We start from the raw sequence: 22,376 nt of genomic DNA, 5'->3' as shown, positions 1-22,376 counted from the left end.
AAAAAGAGAAAGAAAGAGAGAACAAAGGGTGATTATAGAATTGAAAAGATGCATTGCTTCAAGGGAAGTTATTCTTTGCTGGAGAAGAAGGGGTTTCTTCTAATAACGGTAATAATAATCAGATTCGGGAAATAATTGACTAAAGATTTTGGATGAGATTGGACTTGATTCTTTCTAATATATTGTATATACTATTTCCTACCTTATGTATTTTCTTTCCTCTCTTATTTATTTTCTTTCCTCTTTTGTGTATAGCTATCTATGTCAACTACATATTTATGTAATCTATTAACAATATAAATATACAAGGGAGGTTAATGGTTTTCCTCAAACGAAACCTATTCATATTCTTTTATGGTATCCAGAGCCGTTCTCTAACAAGTTCGATCCTTGTTATTTTTTTCCGGTTGTTTCCAACCGAGATCATTATTCTATTTTCAGGTTCTTCTTTACCGAGGTCTTATTTTCTAGAGCTATTTTTCCCGATTTTGTATCGAGGTTAAAATCTTCAAAAGGTTTTATTATTAAGTTTGTTTGTTATCGAATCTTCACCCGGTTCTTCTATTTCAAGTGTTATTTTATCTCCCCCGACACCAACTATGATATCTTATCCGCATCTTAGCTCAATGATCAACTTAAAATTTGATTCAGAAAACTTTTTGCTATGACGTCCTCAGGTTTTATCTTTATTGGAAAGTCAACGTCTGGTTCATCATCTTGATAATACGGTCCCTCCATCGGAACCCACACTTGCTTCCCCTACAGATTCGTTCACTGTTAATCCTCTCTACGAATCTTGGTTAACTACAGATCGCCTTGTTTTTTCGATCATCTATAGTTCTCTCTCCAAAGAGGCAATGACTAATATTATAGGCTTAACCCGAGCGGATGATGTTTGGGCTCAGCTCAATCAAACTTATGCTAGTCCATGCATCACTCGCTCTCTTCAGCTCAAGGAACAAATTCAATTTATTAAACGAGGTAATGCATCTATAGAGGATTATGCTCGTAATTACAGGGTTTTATATGAAACCTTAGCCAGCACTGGTCATCATATTTCTGAAGCTGAGAAAGTATACTAGTTCTTGAAAGGTCTCGGTCCAGATTATGAAACTTTAGCCGGATTCGTTCTCTTTAAACCACCTCTTCCAACTAAAGATATTTTACCTATGCTTCAGGCTCAAGAGGGTGTTATAAAATCCTTTCTGGTTGTTCCTCCTATTACCGAAGGTGCTTATGTCTCTACCCATAATTCAGGTCATCCCCAATATCGGTCTCCACAACGTTCCTCTCGTTATGGTCGGTCTTCTCGATCCCCCTCGCCATGATAGACGACCCTCTCGGTTCACACCGACGTTTGTCTGTCAGTGGTGTAAGAAGCCTGGTCATTCTGTTGATCGTTGTTTTTTGCTTACTGGTAGACCACTGCGACGTCAAAGAGACTATCCTCGTCGCCGTGATCAATATTCACCACGAAAACCGCACCGAGAACCCTCTCCTCCTCATGATCGATCATGAGGAGTGTGACTCATCTCGTCGTCGCCCTCATGATCGATCTCTATCACCTCGCTGAGAAGCCCATGTTGCCGATGTTGAATCTATTGAAGTCGCCGCTGATGCTCTTCAGCCTCTCGTCATCACCAATCCGTCAGATCCGTCTTGGTATGCCGATAGTGGTACCTAAAGTCATAGGACGTCAGGTTCCGGTAACTTTTCTCACTTAACTCCATATTCTGGTTCAAATAAAGTCTACATCGGTGATGGTTCGCCTCTCACTATTCGACATAAAGGTTCCCTTTCTCTTCCCACTCCTCTTGGTGTCCCCACCTTACCTAACTCACTGCATGTTCCTTCTCTTACTAAGAATTTATTATCTATAGGCAAACTTGTTGATGATCTTCATTGTTTTGTTCTATTTTCAAAACATGGCTTTGTTATTTTTTAGAGAAAGGAAGGATTCTGGACACCGGCAGTATGCGAGGAAATTTGTTTGTCTTGGATGAAGCTCATTCCTCATTTTTTAGTTCTACTTCAGTTTTAGTCAAAGCACCACTTGCTACATGGCATAGTCGACTTGGTCACGTGTCTTCTAGGGTATTAGATATTTTAATTAAGGATAACTTAATTCAGTCTGTTTCCAAAAATTCTGTCTTCTACTTGTATTTCTTGTAATATGAGTAAAAGTCATAGACTTCCATTTAGTTTGAATAATAAACGAGTTTCTTCTCCTCTTGCTCTTGTGCACATTGATTTATGGGGTCCTTCTCCTGTTCTTGTTCTAATGGTTTTAAATATTATGTGTTTTTTGTTGATGATTACAGTCGATTTTCTTGGTTTTATCCACTTTGTGCTAAATCTGAATTTTTTCAAGTCTTTGTAAAATTTAAATCTCTTGTCGAAAATTAGTTGGACTCTAAAATTAAGACTCTTCAACTAGATGGAGGAGGTGAATTTCAAAATATTCAATTTTTAAGTTTTCTAAGTGCAAATGGCATTGACAGACGTATTTCTTGTCCATATACACCTGCTCAAAATGCTCGTGTAGAGCGTAAACATCGTCACGTAACTGAAACTGGACTGAGTCTTTTATTTCATAGTGGGTTACCTGCTATTTATTGGGTTGAAGCTTTTCAAACAACAAATTTTCTCATTAATCGAATGCCTACGACAGTGCTCCAAGATGCTTCTCCCTTCTCCACTTTATACGGTACGCCACCTTCCTATTCCATGTTGCGTTCGTTTGGATGTCTTTGTTTTCCTTATTTGCCACCTTATGCTTCTAACAAACTTTCACCTCGGAGCTTCACATGTGTCTTTATCGGTTACAGTCAATTTCATAAAGGTTTCAAATGTATTTATCTCTCGCCATGTTATCTTTGATGAAACTATTTACCCGTTTAAAACGTCTGATTTTGTGTCTTCATCTGATGATCTAGTGAGTTTTCTTGATACTCGTCCCTTAATGCTCGTCTCGTCTTCCCCCACTCCCCCTAGCATTGAAGCCAATAACATTCTCATTCAGGTGGATGATTCTGCCTCAAAGGCACCTTTAGTTACCACAATTCGTCTAGATGATACCCCTGTCAGTTCATTAGTGACCCCTATTCCTGCACCAACTGGGGAGGTGCCTTCAGTCTCGACCGAGGGCCCCTCCGCAGCTCCTTCTACTACACCACCAGAATCTACTCCTACCACTCCTCTAGTATCGAGTTCTCGTTCTTTGGCAGGTGTTACTCCAGTTCCCATGCATTCTCCGACGGATTCGATTACGGGAGGGGTTGCTCTGACGGTTTCATTAGATTCTAGCTCAGAGTGTGGTCCTCAAGGTTACAGGTTGATGGACTCAATCATGCGTGATGCTCTACTAGTTGACATGACTCCCTCTCAGGTATATTCTCGGTACCTTATTTCTCCCCGTGATTCTGATACTTTTGGTTCTTCTGGTTTCAGCTTTTATGTTGCCTTGTCTACTATCACAGTTTCGCGGGGATATCGTATGTCTAGTAAATCAATACATTGACAACGTGCTATGGAAGAAGAAATGGAAGCTCTTATGAAACAACGTACTTGGTCTTTGGTGCCTCCTGACCCCTCTATGAACATCGTTGGTTCTAAATGGGTTTTTCGCATCAAGCTCAAACCTGACGGCACTATTGACAGGTATAAAGCCCGTTTGGTTGCCCAAGGTTTTACCCAGAAACCTGGACTTGATTTTGATGAGACTTTCAGTCCTGTGGTCAAACCTACAACTATTCAGATTATTTTATCTATCGCAGTTTCTCGTGGATGGTCCATTCTTCAGTTAGATGTGAAGAATTCCTTTCTTCATGGAAATCTAACTGAGGAGGTTTACATGGCCCAACCTCCTAGCTATGTTGATACTTCATATCCATCGTATGTTTGTCGTCTTCACAAGGCTCTCTATGGTTTGAAGCAGGCTCCTCGGGCATGGTATGCCAGATTAAGCTCTTATCTGCTCCGTATTGGTTTTCGTGTTAGTAAGTCTGATACCTCTTTTTTTATTCGTACGACTCCAGTAGGTATGATTTATTTGTTTCTTTATGTTGATGATATTATACTCACGGGAGCTGATTCCTCCACTATTGATACTATTATTTCTCAACTACCATCTGAGTTTGATATGAATAATACGGGTTCTCTACATTATTTTCTGGGTATTGAAGCAACTTCGAATAAGGATGGTCTTTTACTTACTCAATCTAAATACGCCTTAGACATCCTTAAAATTTTAAATTTAGAGGGTGTCAAACCAGCTTCTACACCTGTGACTACATGCATTCAGTTGTCAGGACAGGGTGTTGTTTTTTGAGATCCTACTCAATAGTAAGGCGGTGGGTTCTCTTTATTATCTTACGTTGACTCGTCCAGATTTAGCCTATGCAGTCAACGTGGTGTGCCAGTTTATGCACGCTCCCACAGTTGACCACTTTCAAGCTGTTAAACGCATATTGCGTTATGTTCAGGGGACGATTCACATGGGTTTACAGTTGTTTGCGGACTGTGCCTCTAATTCTCTTTATGCTTACTCTGATGTTGATTGGGCAGGTTGCCCTGATACACGTCGTTCTACATCTGGGTTCTCCATTTTTCTTGGTCGGAATCTTCTCACATAGAGTGCTCGTAAGCAGCCTACGGTTTCTTATTCCAACACCGAAGCTGAATATCGGGATCTTGCCTCCATTACTGCTGACTTAACTTAGATTGGTTACATTGTTCAGGAATTGGGTATCGCCTATCTACTCCTATTAGTATATATTGTGACAATAAAAGTGACATCCTCATGACTGCCAACCCAGTGTTTCATGATCTTTCTAAGCACATTGCTTTGGACTACCACTTTGTTCGGGAAAAGGTGGTGGCCAGATCAGTGAAGATTCAGTTTGTCCCATCTCATGATCAGTTTGCTGATATTCTGACAAAAAGCTTATCTCATTTCCGGTTCTTGGAGCTTTGTCCCAAATTGAACCTTCGCGTCTCCTCGAAGCTCAATTTGCGGGAGGGTAATAATGGTAATAATAATCAGATTCGAGAAATAATTGACTAAAGATTTTGGATGAGATTGGACTTGATTCTTTCCAATATATTGTATATACTATTTCCTACCTTATGTATTTTCTTTCATCTCTTATGTATTTTATTTCCTCTCTTGTGTATAGCTATTTATGTCAATTACATATTTATGTAAACTATTAACAATATAAATATACAAGGGAGGTTAATGGTTTTCCTCACACAAAACCTATTCATATTCTTTTATCTTCAATATATGCCAGGACCAAAAGTTTTTATCCCTTTCTACAATGTGAGAGAAAATTATTAGTCAATTAATTGCCCTAGTTCTTCTTCCTAGTCGTCATCACACTTCAGATATTTAATGAGTTCATTGATGATTACTTAATAAGTACTACTAAGTATACTCTCTTTCTCTCTCAGTCTGAGCTGGTCTTGCTTAAAAATGACATCGCAAATCTTTAGGTTTAGGTTGGGACGACCCCAAGTCTTAACTGTTATCGGTATTGTTCTCGTTTCAGACACCTCATACCCAAGTCCACAAATGCGTGTCTTTGTTCTTGGCGATCGCTTCACAAGCCCACCCGAGAGACTTCGACACTTACTATGCTTGAGCGTTTATCTATAGCCTAGGGTCTAGATACTCTCGCGTGCGATGTGCGACTATCACAATCCTACCTTCAGATAAGAGCCGCTCTGGTCTCTGATACCACTTGTGACGTCCCTAAACCTTAGCAGTTGGATATTGTAACACCTCAGGCTCGGACCTGCAAGTACAAAGTTTTGTTTACAGAGAAGGCTCCACAAAACCACCCAAAAAACTTTGACCTTGATTAAGTTTGAATGTTCACCTATAGTCCAGACTGCAGACAATCTCGAGAGAAGTTTTTTCCCTCTCCTCATTGGGGTGGTGAAATTGGGTCGGATCAGTTTATTATTATCTCATGTGATGGTAGAGATGTTCATTTAATTTCATCAATTAAAGAAGCCGACCTATTTAAGTTTCTTTTAGTAGACTGGCACACTTGAATTTGTACAAGTATAGTCCATGATAGTTACCCTCCCTTTGTTTACTGCCTAGCTAGATCTAGTACCATAAGTTTTTGTTCCCCTTTACTGTTTTATCCCATTCTATTTTTTGCTACATTACTATTAGGTATGGTCCTCCAAATAAATATTTGGTTACAATCAATAACAAGACACAAAAATTAAATAAAAAAATTAGATGATCATTTTTTTAACACTCTTCTTTTTAACATTTACTCTTCTTATTAATCGTATTTTTCATCGTATTTCTGGCAAAAGAACAATTATAGCGCCATCATAGTTTTTCAAACATAAATAACAAACAATTTAGTAGACTTTGCAACCCAACAAAAAAACGATTTAGTAGTACTATTTATTTGTCCTTGATTAATTATGAAAGCATTAATTCTCGACACTTTTAAGTGCGGCCCCTCGGACCAATTAGATTATGAAGTATTAGGGTTCTCGAGAATCTTGCACAGTTTCAATATTTTGGGTGGACTACTATGTGAAGTTAAATATCCTCAGAAATCTATCATTGAAAGATTTTGGATGGATTTACTAGGTGAAGTTAGATATAGCTCAGAAATCTGTCATTGAAGAGTGTTGTTTGGGGTTAGATCTATTCTAATAGGAGTTGTTTCGTAAGTAGACATGAAATGTTATGAACGTCAAAGAACCATTTTCAATGTAGAAAGAGAAAGAAAAACAAACGAAGAAGAAAAGAAGAAGAAAAGAAGAAGAAAAGAAGAAGAGGGGGGGGGGGGGGGTGCTCGGGGCACCTCTTGGGTCGTACGAAGTGCACCTATAGATGGAAGCCCCATGAGAATTTTGGGGTGCGTCAATATGCGCACCCAAGAAGTAGATGATGATGATGACTACGGGATGATGTCAAGGGATGGTAATTAAGCATAACCGATGGTGATGGCTCCAAGCACATATGGCTCGCGGTGGAACCATTCTAAGGCAAGGTAATGACCAAATAAGGCTTCAGGTACCAGTGGTCCATGATGTATGCACACAGTGGCAGGAATGTTGAGATCAAGTTTCAGGAACTTGTGTCCTGCTAGTTGCTACGTATCTGGACAAACGGATCGAGTAGCGGGCTTTACCGTTAAAATTTCAACCCATGGGAAAGAGGCAAACCCACATGGTTACATCAGTAAAAATAACTATGTATGAGGTAGAACAAGACTTGAATATGAGAAAGCTTAAGAGTTAAAAGCCCGAAGCGGGCTTTAAGTACTTGTGCCTCAAGATGGCACCGTTATAAGAATTGGGCTTCAGGTACCCGTGCTAAGGGTCTTGACCTGCGGATGGAGTAACGAGCTTTACGGTCCCTGGGCAAGCGGCAAACCCACACAATTACGCCATAAAAAAATGTAGAACAAGTATGAGGGTTTGGTAGTGTCTATACAAAAACATTGAATGTAGTTTTACATTTAAGGGGTATGAGAAAACTTTAGGGCACCCACCAGCTATTTGTCTATGGTATAACTAAGCACTTGAATACAACTTTCTTATTTCTTGAACAATTCTCAAGTCTCAAAAGCAAAGCAATCCCACCACCACTTTAAACCCCACTCCTTTTGTCAATCTCAAAACAACATTTTGGATCCCATAACTCTCTACCAAAGCTTCTTTTATTGGGAGATTTTAAAAGGCCTCCCCGTTTTTGTTAAAAGGCCTCCCCATGGTTTCGTTGACTTGGTAAAACACGTTTGACTTGGCTTGGTTAAAGGGCCCCCTCTTTGAATGGGTGAAAAAAACCCCCTTTAAGGGTGTATTTCACCCACATCATTTGACCACGCCACATCATCACCTTCTCCGGCAGGGTCGCCGGCCGGCCAAACTTCCGGCCGGCGACCTTCAAATTATTTTTTTTTTTTTTTTTCTTTCTCTCCTCTCTCTCTCTCTAAGAACTCCGGCGAAGGGTTCCTTCGCCGGAGTTCTTAGAGAGAGAGAGAGGAGAGAAAGAAAAAAAAAAATAATAATAATTTGAAGGTCGCCGGCCGGAAGTTTGGCCGGCCGGCGACCCTGCCGGAGAAGATGATGATGTGGCGTGGTCCACATCACCGGTCTTGGGTTAAGTTTGACCTAACGGCGTTAACTTTGCCGTTAGGTCAAATATTGATGAAGGAGGTGCTCTTTTGTAGAGGGGGCCCTATAACCAAATGGGTTATAATGAGAGGCGCTTTTAGCGGGGAGGCCTTTTAACAAAAACGGGGGGGCCTTTTAAAATTTCCCTCTTTTATTTGGTTTCTAGTCCTGTATTTCTTCCTTTTTCTTCAATTCATCTACAAAAAAGAACTAAACCCATTTAAACTCCATTAGTCATTCCTTGCTTCATTCATTTTTCTTCCCAATAACTTCTTCTAAGATGCTTTCCCTTCCTCCCCCACCCCAAAAAGAAACTGAATCAACTCCATTAAATTGAATTAACAAATCAAGACAAATTATGAATCATCATCTTCAACCTCCACATTCAGACCCCACTGTCAGAAAATCAAGAAAGCAAGCCCTCCTTCGTGCTCGTCGAACGAACCCTGCCGTCTGGTGTTGCGGTTTTATCTCTATAATTTTCAGCATTCTACTAATCATCACCGGAGTTGCTATCTTGATTGTCTTCCTTGTCATTAAACCAAAACAACCTTTATTCGATGCGACTGCTGCAAGTCTCAGAGCCAGCCCTGACCCAAAGCGAGCAAAGTCTCGCTTTGGGCCACCAAACATAAGGGCCACATTTTGCTTATAAAGTTGGGGGTGCCTGATTTTTTTTTTAAATCAAACTAGGAAGTTTGGCCGGCCGGCGTTCTTAGAGAGAGAGAGAGGAGAGAAAGAAAAAAAAAAAATAATAATAATTTGAAGGTCGCCGGCCGGAAGTTTGGCCGGCCGGCGACCCTGCCGGAGAAGATGATGATGTGGCGTGGTCCACATCACCGGTCTTGGGTTAAGTTTGACCTAACGGCGTTAACTTTGCCGTTAGGTCAAATATTGATGAAGGAGGTGCTCTTTTGTAGAGGGGGCCCTATAACCAAATGGGTTATAATGAGAGGCGCTTTTAGCGGGGAGGCCTTTTAACAAAAACGGGGGGGCCTTTTAAAATTTCCCTCTTTTATTTGGTTTCTAGTCCTGTATTTCTTCCTTTTTCTTCAATTCATCTACAAAAAAGAACTAAACCCATTTAAACTCCATTAGTCATTCCTTGCTTCATTCATTTTTCTTCCCAATAACTTCTTCTAAGATGCTTTCCCTTCCTCCCCCACCCCAAAAAGAAACTGAATCAACTCCATTAAATTGAATTAACAAATCAAGACAAATTATGAATCATCATCTTCAACCTCCACATTCAGACCCCACTGTCAGAAAATCAAGAAAGCAAGCCCTCCTTCGTGCTCGTCGAACGAACCCTGCCGTCTGGTGTTGCGGTTTTATCTCTATAATTTTCAGCATTCTACTAATCATCACCGGAGTTGCTATCTTGATTGTCTTCCTTGTCATTAAACCAAAACAACCTTTATTCGATGCGACTGCTGCAAGTCTCAGAGCCAGCCCTGACCCAAAGCGAGCAAAGTCTCGCTTTGGGCCACCAAACATAAGGGCCACATTTTGCTTATAAAGTTGGGGGTGCCTGATTTTTTTTTTAAATCAAACTAGGCCCAGTTAACAAATTGGACAGTAAAAGGGGCCATTAAAACCCCCGCACCATAAGACCCTACTTCCTAGTTCTTTGAATTGGGCTACACCTTAACTTCCAAGCCGCACCTCTGTTAAGAGGATTAATATTAGTTAAATTCCAAATTGTGTCGAACGACGAACTTTGACCCCCATATTTGTCTAGCAATCAAATTTGGTCCCAAAATTCTAATTCTATCCGCTAACTCTAACTATAGATTTCGTTTTTCTTTTGTACCGTTTCTTTTTAGGCCATTTCCTTCCGTATCGTTTTTTTCTACTTTAAACCATTTTATGTCTAAAAATAACTCACTCAAACATAAGTGTTGGCTGACTTAATTGAAATGAAAATAAAATCCATTAAGTAAGTCACGAACCTTCCAGTGAATTGGGATATCATTAGTTAAACTTTGATGGACTGCATAGTTCCAAAAGATACTGTAAAGTTTCTCTCACACAAGTTTAATGAAAATAGTTTAGATGTTTACGATTTCTTACACACACCCACATATCTATTATACAAAACAGATCCTTGTGACTAGGACACAATTAATACAAATAATATGACTAGGACAAAACAAAATCTGAGTAGGACATAATTTGATTGCCACATAGACATTTTAAAAAGACAACCCTTTCTCTTTTAATCTTAGTCGTTCAAATGGATGTATGATTATTCATCTTTTAATCAAGACCTTCAATTGAATAGCACATTGAAAACCAAAACCCTTGGCCTCTTCGTCATCCTTCACGGTTCTTCCCTCTCCCATAAGTCGTCAATCATCTTTTTCACTTCTCCCAATTCAGTTTCTTTTTCGGTTGAGAACTCTCCTTATTCAATTGGGTTAAGTGATTAACTCTACACAGTTCATCTTCCCCTCTTCTTTCCAGTCATTGAGATAAACCTAACCTTTTCTCTACGTATTCCACTCCTCCTTCCAGTTCCGGCGGTTCTACTTACTTCTCCGGACAAACATTAAGTAGTATAGACAACGACCCAAAACCCTATTTTACTTCTTTGATTAATTTTGTTTTCATTTCTCAACAATTTTGTTTTCATATTTTTTTGTTTGTTTCAGTGGGTTATACTAACGAAAAAATAGGAAGAAGAGCTGATCCTATAAGGAGAAGGTATTATATATGATCAGTTGAGAGAAGAGATTAAAATTGAACTTGAAAAAGAAAAGATTAGAGAAGAGATTATTGCTCAAGAAATCATCCAGAAGCGAGCATTACAAACTGAATTGAGCAGAGAAGTGTCGTTTGGGTTGAATTTATCAATGCCGGATTCAAAGGTCCCTCTTCGTTTGCATCACCATTATCAGCATCCATATGAAGGTCAAACCCTTGATAGGTATTCGTTTGGGTTGAATCCATATGAAGGTTAAATCTTATCTTATTTCTTACTTTGATTCTGATTCAGTTTCTTTTTCTGTTGAGAACTCTCCCTATTCAATTGGATTAAGTGATTAACTCTACACAGATTCACTTAACCATCGACTTCAGATCTTCTTTCCAGTCCCTTTTTATGTTGCAGAGAACGTCTTTGACTATAGTCGTTTTTTTATCTTTCTATCAACTTTGTTTCTTGATTAATATGTTTTCTTTGTTGTTACCATTAATTTCTTTTAGCTTTAATGTTGTTGACAGGCTTTGGTTCCAAAAACTAGGGTTTGAAGGTCAGAACAAATGTTTGAACACCATTAATCTACATTGGGAAACTATCTCATCATGAATATCCTTCACTTCGATTGTCAACCAAATTTGTTCTTATTTAAAAAAAAATTAATCAGTTTCTGATGAATTCTCTTCGATTAACGAATCTTCATGAAGGTCAATGAATTTGATTGAAGTAGTTGTTCAGATAATTCACGTACATTGTTATTTGTATGATGTTTGATATTATTCAGTTGTTTTTCTTGAAATTGAAATACTGATCAGTATTCTTTCATAAGATTAGGTTTGGGTTGGATTGTTAGAATTGGAGTTTAGCGAATTCACATTAATGTCATTTTGTTTCTTATCAAGTTCAATCTTGTAAGTCACCTATACTCAGTTCCATTTCTGGAAAATCATAGTATATTTCTCTTGCTTTTCTTCTGTATTTTGATGAAGTGAGGTGGTGAGATTCACTGTGATTTCACAGTAGCAAGATAGATAGAACAAGAAGATGTTGCTTCTTAATCAGGTAATTATTTTGGACTAATGTCACTTCGGAAATAACCGAAAATTTATAGAAAAAGATAATTAGAAGCATTAGATGCATGGGTGTGCAAAAAAAAACTACTGGTTGGAAATCGAACTTTTCTGAGTTGTATAAATAGATAGAAATGGGGAAGGGTTCTGCAAGTTAAACATAAAAATACTGGTTAGAAATTGAACTTTTATTAGCAGTTTAAATAAATAGAGAAATGGGGCGGGGTTTTGTAAGTTAAACATGGTTGTTGCTTGGATTTGGATCGAAGCACATCTATAAACCTAACTTTGTCCAAATATTTTGACATTTTCGGTACTTTCGATGATTGTCACTTGGAATCCCTATCAGGATGTTAAATGTAAATACTTTTATCTTAATTTCAAATTTTTGGCAAGAATCTAATAGTTTCTGGTTGATTAGTTAGAAGTTTACTTTTGTTGACAACTAATCCTGTAATTGGTGGATACAATTCCAGTGGTATGTTATTTTGACTTGTAAGCTGAAAAGTTTTGGTGTTTTCACGAGCAGATGAAAGATTATCTCTATGAATACTTTGAGCCCATTATGAGCGTGTATATGCGCACATGACCTCTGTTTGTTACTAAATACTTTGGATTCTAATTTCTCTTCCAAGTTTATCGATATTTCTTGTAGCTTATAATGTTTTGTTAACGTATGCAGATTAAAGAAATTATCACTAGAGAATTTGAAGCGATTTTGGTTCTTCGGATACGTGTTTGTTGGTGGTTGAAGATTTAGATACGTGAAATTGCTAAACAGTGAGTTTGTTTTACTGATTTCATTATCGACATTGTGTGTTTATTTTTTCATATTCACTGGTATAAGTTTGTAAATTACACTATGAAGTTTGGATACCTGCTTCAAAAGATAAATATGCAATTGAGTGATTTTTATGCAGCTAAGTGTTGGTACTAGACTGGCACCACAAATTTCCACTATAGGGATTATTAGTTATCTAAGGAGAAAGATATAATGGAATGACAATGACAGTGTTGTTTGGACAGATCTCCTGGTTCTTCATGTGCTACAACTTCATTTTTTTACTTCATATAGAAATTTGTATATCCTTAGCTCTTCTATATCTTTGCATTCACCTTTATACCCTAATAGTTGTCATTTACTAACAATTTCAACTTATTGGTGTACAATAACAAACTTGGCCAAGACATCATGATGTAGTCTGACATAATATTTCTATATCATGTATACCATGTTTGATTTAAAAGAACAATATTTTGAAGCACAACTGCTTTGAATGGTGAACACCGTTATCTTTTCCAAACCCTAAAGTATATTTCCTCACTGTTAGTCACGAAACAAAATGAAAAGAGTAGTTGGTTGATATTTTTATGTAGGACGTTATGTAGAAGAACCATCAAGACATTGAGGTCATGACTATTGGTTTCAAGTTTCAAGTTTTTATGCAAGTAATATTTAGTGGTAACCTCCAACTTATTTTCTCTCATTTATGGATTAGGTGAATCCCTTCGCTTTTGTAAAAGATTATTTTATGGTGACTGACAACTAATTTTGAAGTAGCTTTTTATCCGAAAAAGAAAAGTGATAGCGCTGCCTCTTATATTTAACTTATGAAGCCCAAGATTAATAAACTTTCGATTCATGTCTATAGGTAACCATGTCTTACAATAAATTTCTCCAAATATGGTGAAGTAGGCATGAAACATGATTATTATATATTTTTATATGTTTTGCTTTACAAACTCCATATGTGTACGTACTCGTCGTCCTTTGCAGTTCTTATACCTTACGTTAAAACGTTGCTCTGACTCCATCTATAACTACTTCTCCTGTTGTCCTGCAATGCCACATTCCATTTTGTCTCTGTTTTCAGCTGAAGAAAGAACTGCAGAATTTTTGTTCTTCTTCTTGGTTGTTTTCGTTACTTAACAATCCATACAAAACTACATAAAGAAGAGTACCTTCATCCTCAACTATGAGCGAGAGAATTAGAATTCTAGAGAAATAATTGAAGGAAAACGGGGAAAAAAGGAAGGTCCTTCATAGCTTGAAATCAAACATCTAACCTCAGCTCAATTAGATTTCTAAGGTGTTTATGAAGTCCTTTTACCTATACAATAAAAACTATGTGTACTCCATATATTTTGTAAACTAAGAGAGAGAGATCTAGAGACAACTTAACATAGAGGGTCTACATGATCATGAACTACAATCTTGAATATGTAGTAGTGAAATATTATTTCTGTATATTATAGTTGAATTTGTCTTAATTATGTCAGTCTTGTCCAGGTTCAGGTTTTTCTTAACCGAGAACTGATTTTTTTATTTATAATCAATCAATATCTTTCAAGAACAGTGAAACATCAATTGCTATGTTTATGGTCTTCTTCTCTTGCTCTGCTTGGCTCTTCATTGTTGATTGGTATGGTCTTAGGTTTCTTTTCTTTCACTCTCATGCACTCTATCTGAATGTTACATTGATAAATGATTCATTTAAATCCACGATCCTCCATATTGTCTCTTTTAATATTGATTTCTTCATATTCTTGTTGTCTCTTATGCTACTTAGAAATCTTATTGAGCAGAATTCAGTTAAAGGTTTTTCTCCTGCATTTTAAATTTGATTTTTTGTAAAATTGGGTTTTCTTCTTCAAAAAGTTTCCTACTTAATTCCTTCTGACCACCAAAAGTACTTATAGTAGAAGATATGTTGACAATTAGTGGATGCAAGTAAGTTTAATGTTGAATAGTTTTATTTGTATTATTTCCAATCTTGTTGATGTGTTTTTACCTTTATTTCCTCTTTTATTAGACCGATTTTCTTTTTCAGGGTCTGTGAAGAAGGATTATCGAAGGTGAGTTAGATTTGACATTGGGTAAGTGACAATTTTTAACTCAGACAAGGACAACAACAACCAAATGCCTCGAGTAAAAAACATCTTTTTGATGTAATTGGAGCTTATACTGCTTTTGGATGGCAGGTGAAACATTATGAATTTGGAGAATATTGGAGGCTTAAAGGTTAGTTCCGAGATTTACACTCTAAATCCGGTTTGCAATTTTAATTAGGCTATGTGTTATGACCAAACTATTGTGCCTAACTTCAGGTTTGATTCATCGACAATGTATACACTTTTTGTAATTCAATATATGTCGAATTTTTTGGATAATTGTAGTGTTTGATACGGGATTGTACCATTTATATTAGTAAAGATGAACGTAAATCTTATAATTAACAATTATGGCTCGATTTTTTCAGGTACGAGCGCGGCTGAGAAGCTCAAGAAGTGGCAGGAAGAGAAGGAAGCTGAACAGAAAAGGTAAGTGGTTCTTCTCATAAAATGATAAAATATATTAACTGGGTTTCCTTTCATGTAAATTTGGTGAACAATTCCTGCCACTCTCGAATTATTAAGTTATATGAGAAAATCTTTAATCACCGATTAGAGCTTGGAGATTTAATCATTTTATACTTGAATTTGCTAAAAATCAAGTTTCGATATGTTTTGACATGACTTCTCCATTTAGTACTCCAACATTCTCATCTGACGATTATTACGAATGTTTGATTTAAAGAACAGGGTATTGTTGACGATTCTCTTCAAATATTAAAAACTTGTACATGATATTCACTTCTATCGACAATCTAAACTTGAATTTATATAGACAAAATCTCTAAACTAAAGCCGAAAGTTGAGAAACCTCCTGAGTACTAAGAACGAAACTAAAAACAAAGAAGAAAAGGCTAAGACTGAAAAAAACAACTTTTGCGGAGACTTCTTCACAAGATGAACCTTCTGTAGAGAATGATAGAACTTCGTCTACAAAGGAGAATGTCGATCCAAAAATTGAGCTTAAAGATGAGTTATAATTTGAAAAAGTCGAGGTAATATTAGGAACTAATTTTATCTTTTTACACATTGATCTTGAGTTCCATTATATCTAGAACAAATTGATATTTGTTTAAAGCTCCCCTACACATTAACAATTTTTGTTAGGATAGAGGTGTTCAAAGTAAGCTCCATTTTTCTTTGTCAAGGAATAAGCGCTATTCAAATATCACCGATGAGTTCAATCTTCAAGATCTTGGTGAATCAGAACTCTATTTCCTTTTTCTTTTTTTGAGAGTTTTTGTTATGGTATTTGCTTACTTAAAGAGTTTTTGTTGATTAGTAGATGCCAACTTTTTTTTTTATAATTATTTAGCCTTACCATTGATTTATTGAAATATTATTTGATTATATGAAGAAATAAACATGGGTAAAGAAAAATTTGTATCAGTATCATTGACATTGGACATATCAACCTTGGAAAGTCGACCACCGCTGGTCACTTGATTTACAAGTTGGGAAGCATTGCCAATTGCGTTGTCGAAAGGTTCCAGAATGAGTCTCCTTAGATGATCAAGAGGCCACTCAAGTACAACTTGGTTCTTGACAATCTCAAGGTTGAGCGTGAGCGCGGTGTTACCATCGACATCACTTTGTGGAAGTTTAGGACCACCAAGTACTAATCTACGGTCGTTGATGCTCTCGGACGTCGTAACTTTATCTAGAACATGATAGCTGGTACCTCTTTAGTGGAGTGTACTGCCCTTATCTTTGACTCCACCACTTGAGGTTTTGAGGTTGGTAGTAAGAATGGACAGACCCGTACACACGCTCATTTTTGCTATCCCCTTGGCGTCAAGAAGATGATATGTTGTTGTAACAAGGTGACATTTATTTTGTGAGAATATTTCTGGTAGCATTATTATTTGGTCCATTTCATATAGTCTAAAGGTCCATACATCTTCATTATTATTTGGTAGCATTGTGTAAGAATATTTCTGGTCAGATATGTTGGTCATCGGAACGAAGAAACTGGTTTACTTTCTTTTGTGTACTTTTTTTCCAAATTCTATCCGAATTCGGTAAATCCTAATGTTATTTTTTCTTTGTTTCTCTTTCAGGTCGGTGATATATCTCTAGCTGATTATGTCATGGCCAATGCATCAAAGCATGCTACTTATGTTCCCCATACAGGTTATGAGACCAGCTTATGCACGACGTGAGCAACAAAAGAAAGCCAATGGTTGTACGAGTCGCAAGCATGCAATGGATATCAGTCATCTTCTACTGAAACAAGAAACTAAATTATTTATATTTATTGGTTTGTTCCACACATTCGTATGATTCTATCAGTGGGCTAACGGAAGACACTACAAGAGCTGGTTCCGCTGGTGCATGTGGTAAGATGTCTAGCTGATGATATCTCTCTTTTGAGAAGAATATGAACCAGGCAATATATTCCTCACAAGTCACAACTGCACCTAGAGAAAGCGTTTTTACAAACTTCAAAACCTTTGTTGAATGCCTTGCTAATTAGATTATTATAGTAGCGAAGGGTTCTTTAAACAGGATAATGTTTAGTGACCTCAGAGTGCAAGGTGTTTGTCAACATGAAGAAGGTAGATGCTTTCTCTATCTTGCTGGCTTAATGTTTAATGGCAATGTTATGAAAGTGTTTCAGAAATTAGTTTTTCATCCACAAGAACGTTTGTTAGAATTGTTCTTTCCCCTTGTGCCTGAGACAAGATTCTTTAATATCATTGTATATATCTCTCGTTAGTAACACAATTAGTAATTAGTATACAGTTATTTACATTTAACTGTTCAGCTGCGTCCATAACTTAAGATAAATCTTATACTCCTAGAACACTACACTTGGGGAGACTACTAATCTGAAAAGTTGAAACCACAGGGCGAAAATACAAAATGTGGAAAAGTACAAAAAATTTAGACAACCGAATATCATATCTACTATTCCGTTGCGTAAAGGACATTCCCCCGCCCATCGGGCGGGGGTTATGCCTAGTATATATATATATATATATATATATATATATATATATATATATATATATAAGAAATCGGGTCGATTTCATGTTTGTCTCGGTTAAAAGTATGTGTAAATACTTTTTAGAATACTACTTCTCGAGCAAAACTCGTGCACTATGTGTAAACTTGTAAAATGTTACATAAGTACGAGCTTTTGTAAATCTTACTATGTGTGAACTCGAGAGAACTTTCACATATAATTGAACCGTAGAAAATTTGATGGAGGCAAAAAAGAAATTGACCGATGGAGTTTTGGCAAAATAATCTTATATATACATGTACTAAGAAGTTGTGATAAAAAGAAAGAATGAAAGAAAGAGGAAGAGATAGAGAGAAAGAAAGAGGAAGAGATAAAGAGAAGACAAGAGAAAACCTTTACGATGACAGAGATATTCCAACAAAACTAGGGAAGAAGGGAGTAAGCGTAAAACACTTGATTTATTCGTACTTAAGCAAACTAGTCAAACGAATTTTTTTATGATTTCGCTGAATTTATAGTGCAAGCCATATTTATCGTGGTCAAAGGATCATAAGTGACTCTTTTAGCGGAAATAGGAGGCGCCTAGAGACTTTTTTTTGCGTATAATGTAGGGGCCACATTTCCTTAACTCGCTTCGGGCCACTCGAAAGTCAGGGCCGGCCCTGGCAAGTCTTAACACTGTGTACCTTGATTCACCAGAGTATTTTAATGGAGGTTTTACCTTTCTTGCAAATTTCTCAAACCCAAACCAGAAAATTGATATAAGATTTGAGTATCTAGATATAGAGCTTTACTTTCGTGGCAGGCTTATAGCTAATGGAGTATATAGACTGCGAAGTATAGGATCATGACGAGAAGCACCATATCTTCTGTTCTGACTGTCAACTAGGTAGAATTAAAAAGTTACCATTTCAGTCATCTATTACAAAATCTACAGTACCTCTAGAACTATTACATATTGATCTTTGGGGACCAGCTCCCATTCCTTCTGTCAGTGGTTACAAGTTCTATGTTAATATAATAGATGATTGGTCTCGATTTTGTTGGGGTTTTCCTCTATTTGTTAAATCTGATTTTCGACACACATTTAGTACTTTCAAGAATAAAATTGAAAACCTTCTAGGTTTAAGAATTAAGACCATTAGAACTGATGGAGGAGGAGAGTTTTTACATAATGCATTTCAGAGTTTACTTAAAGAAAATGGTATTACTCATCAAATGACTTGTCCACATACTCCTGAGCAAAATGGGATGGCTGAGTCTAAGCACAATCACTTATTAGACATTACTCGAACCTTACTCAGTCAATCATCTCTGCCTGAACAGTTCTGGTTAGAAGCTCTCAACACTTCTAACTATCTGATCAATAGGCTTCCAAATAAATTCATACAGTTTATTTCTCCTTTTCAAAAATTGTTTGGTATTATACCTGATTATCAATCCTTCAAGGTCTTTGGGTGTGCTTGTTTCCCATGGCTTAGGCCTTATGCTTTAAATAAGTTGTCACCGAGAAGCAAGGAGTGTGTCTTTCTTGGCTATTGTGATGTTCAAAAAGGGTATAGGTGCCTTGATCCTAAAACAGGAAGAGTCTTTGTTTCTAGACATGTTACCTTTAATGAATCATCTTTTCCTTATTCTCAGCTCATGTGTCAAGAAGAGAAGCACCTAACTAGACTTCTCCCTAATCCATAACCTGCTATAATTCCTAAACCACCATCTCCTTCTCCTCCACTTGCCCAAATCCCAGAACCAACAACACATGAACCAATACCACATGAACCAACACCACATGAACCAACACCACATGAACCAACACCACATGAACCAATACCACATGAACCAACACCACATGAACCAACACCACATGAACCAACATCTGAGCTATCTATTACCTCAGATTCTTCTTCTGCCACTGCTTCTCTACCAACACAGCCTGTTCCATCTTCTTCCAATGATCCCACACATCTGTCTCAATCCATTCACCCAATGCAAACTAGAGCTAAATCAGGCATTTTTAAACCAAAAGCCTTTCATTTAGCTACCAAACATCCCATCTCACCTATACTTTTGGCTACTGCCTTACCTCCTACCCCAACTTGCTTCACACAAGCTAGTAAGGATCCCAAATGGAGATCAGCTATGTGTGAAGAATATGAAGCACTTCTTAAGTCAGGAACTTGGTCATTGGTCCCATCTTCTCCTCAGCAAAACCTGGTTGGATGCAAATGGGTCTTTAAAATTAAACAAAAGTCAGATGGATCCATTGAAAGATACAAAGCTAGATTGGTTGCTAAAGGGTTTCATCAAAGAGAAGGAGTGGATTTCACAGAAACTTTTAGCCCAGTAGCTAAACAGCAACCATTCGAGTTCTTCTCACTCTAGCTGTTCAGAATAATTGGGACATTAGGCAGCTTGATGTGAGCAATGCCTTTCTTCATGGCCATCTCAAAGAATCTGTGTTTATGGCTCAACCTCCTGGATTTCAAGATCCCTCTAAACCCAATCATGTGTGCGAACTTCATAGGTCTCTATATGGCCTTAAACAAGCCCCAAGAGCCTGGTATGAGGAGTTGGTTGATAGTCTGTTGGATATTGGTTTCACTAAATCAAGCTCTGATTCTTCTCTATTCATCTACAAACATAATGGGTATTTGATTTATGTCTTAGTATATGTTGATGACATTCTCATTACTGGCAATTCAACCACCAAATGTCATCAACTTATTCAGAAATTACATTCCAAATTCTCTATGAAAGATTTAGGATCTTTATATTACTTTTTAGGATTAGAGGTTACTCGAGACACCAACAGTATCACCCTCACTCAATCAAAGTATATTCTTGATTTGCTTCAGAAGACAAAGATGGATGGTGCCAAACCTTGCTCCTCTCCTCTTGCTGCTAATACTAAATTAGTTCCCAATGAGGGTGATTTACTTGATGATCCCACAAAATACAGAAGTCTTGTGGGTGCCCTTCAATACCTTACTTGGACTCGACCTGATATAAGCTTTGCTGTCAGCCAAGTGTGCCAATTCAAACCAACTACTATTCACTTTCAAGCAGCCAAGAGGATTCTGAGGTATCTAAAAGGCACGATTCAGTTTGGGATCCATATCACTAAGTCTCCTCATTTCAATTTGGATGCTTTTGCTGATGTTGATTGGGCTGGGAGTACCTTTGATAGTCGAAATACAGGTGGTTACATCATTTATCTAGCTGGAAATCCAATTAGTTGGTCGGCTAAGAAGCAACCTACTGTTTCTAGATCCTCCACTGAAGCAGAGTATCGTGCATTGGCTCAATCAGCAGCTGAGGTTGTTTGGATATGCTCTCTCTTAAAAGAGCTTGACTGTTATCTTCCAGATCCTCCCCAACTATGGTGTGACAACATTTCTGCTCATTCTCTGGCTTCAAACCCTGTGTTTCACTCCAAGATCAAGCACTTAGCTTTGGATTTTCACTTCATTCGGGAGTTAGTGTCTTCTAAACAATTGGCTCTTCGATATATTTCAACTCATGACCAGCCAGCAGATACATTGACAAAAGCTCTTCCTGGTTCCAAGTTCTGTCTCCTTCGAAGCAAACTGAGAGTCATGGCTCGACAATTACTTCAGTTTGAGGGGGGGTTATGGAGTATATAGACTGCGAAGTATAGGATCATGACGAGAAGCACCATATCATAACTTTAGTTTGTTATTGTTAGTTACAGCTAATAATAACAAACTCTATCTATTTTTTATAACTAATTCTTCTTTTCTGTTTTGATTACTTTTTCCCTCTAAACACTATATAAACTCATGTAATAGTTAGTTGTGAATTCAATGAGAAAGAAATCAATTAATAGCAACTCAATCTCTTCAATTTTACTCAGAGAAGAGGAGAAACAAGACTGGAATCTATTCACATGATATCAAGTTTGGTTTACCTGCCACTGAATAGAGTAAGGTATAATATCAGAGGAACCTTTTGAGTGAGAGCTAGTCTTGAGCTAGCCCATTTCTCGTACTGGCTTTACGATCGGTGTCAGGTAGACATGACTAGTCCACCAAGTGGTGTTCTTGTTGCTCGGAGTTGCAGAATATAAAGATGAGACTAGCGACTATCCAGTTCCTGTGACCTTTCACAAAATGCATGAATATTGTAGTATAGGCTATTAATATCCGAAAAACAATTCGCAGGTTGTGATGATTTATTGTGACGAGGGACTTTTTATCCTCAACTTCAGCACTGGAAATTATCTTCGTTTTTTTCTGCTGGTTGTTAAATATTTTTGGGTTATTTTTTAAATAGCCCCCACCTTTTTGACCAGCTTTCTCCCTAACCCCCTACTTTATCAAAAATATCTAGATGGCCCCCTTTTTGAGTTACCGTTATAACTCCGTTAACGAATCATCATTTCTCTCTCGTCCATCTCATCACCTCTCTTTGCCACCTCATCTTCTTCACCAGCGAAGATCGTCGGCCCGCTAATTTTCCAGCCAGCGACCTTCAAACATTAAAAAAAAAATTATTGATGTACTTATAATACATATATAAACATATTTTTTTTAATGTAGATACTCATAAGCCCCATTATGTAGATGAT

The 22,376-nt window shown here is 37.3% G+C and overlaps 1 pseudogene; it reads left to right on the top strand.

Moving 5' to 3' along the window:
- Positions 1–9,174: 9,174 nt before the first annotated feature.
- On the top strand, positions 9,175–21,761 carry LOC147568566 (uncharacterized protein At1g08160-like; annotated as a pseudogene).
- Positions 21,762–22,376: the final 615 nt, after the last annotated feature.

Source organism: Eschscholzia californica, unplaced genomic scaffold (genome assembly GCF_041429995.1).
Source record: "Eschscholzia californica isolate CP2 unplaced genomic scaffold, dmEscCali1.0.p SCAF_1, whole genome shotgun sequence".
Lineage (NCBI taxonomy): Eukaryota > Viridiplantae > Streptophyta > Magnoliopsida > Ranunculales > Papaveraceae > Eschscholzia > Eschscholzia californica.
The sequence above is the reverse complement of the archived record's forward strand: the minus strand, read 5'-3'. Positions and strand labels throughout refer to the sequence as shown.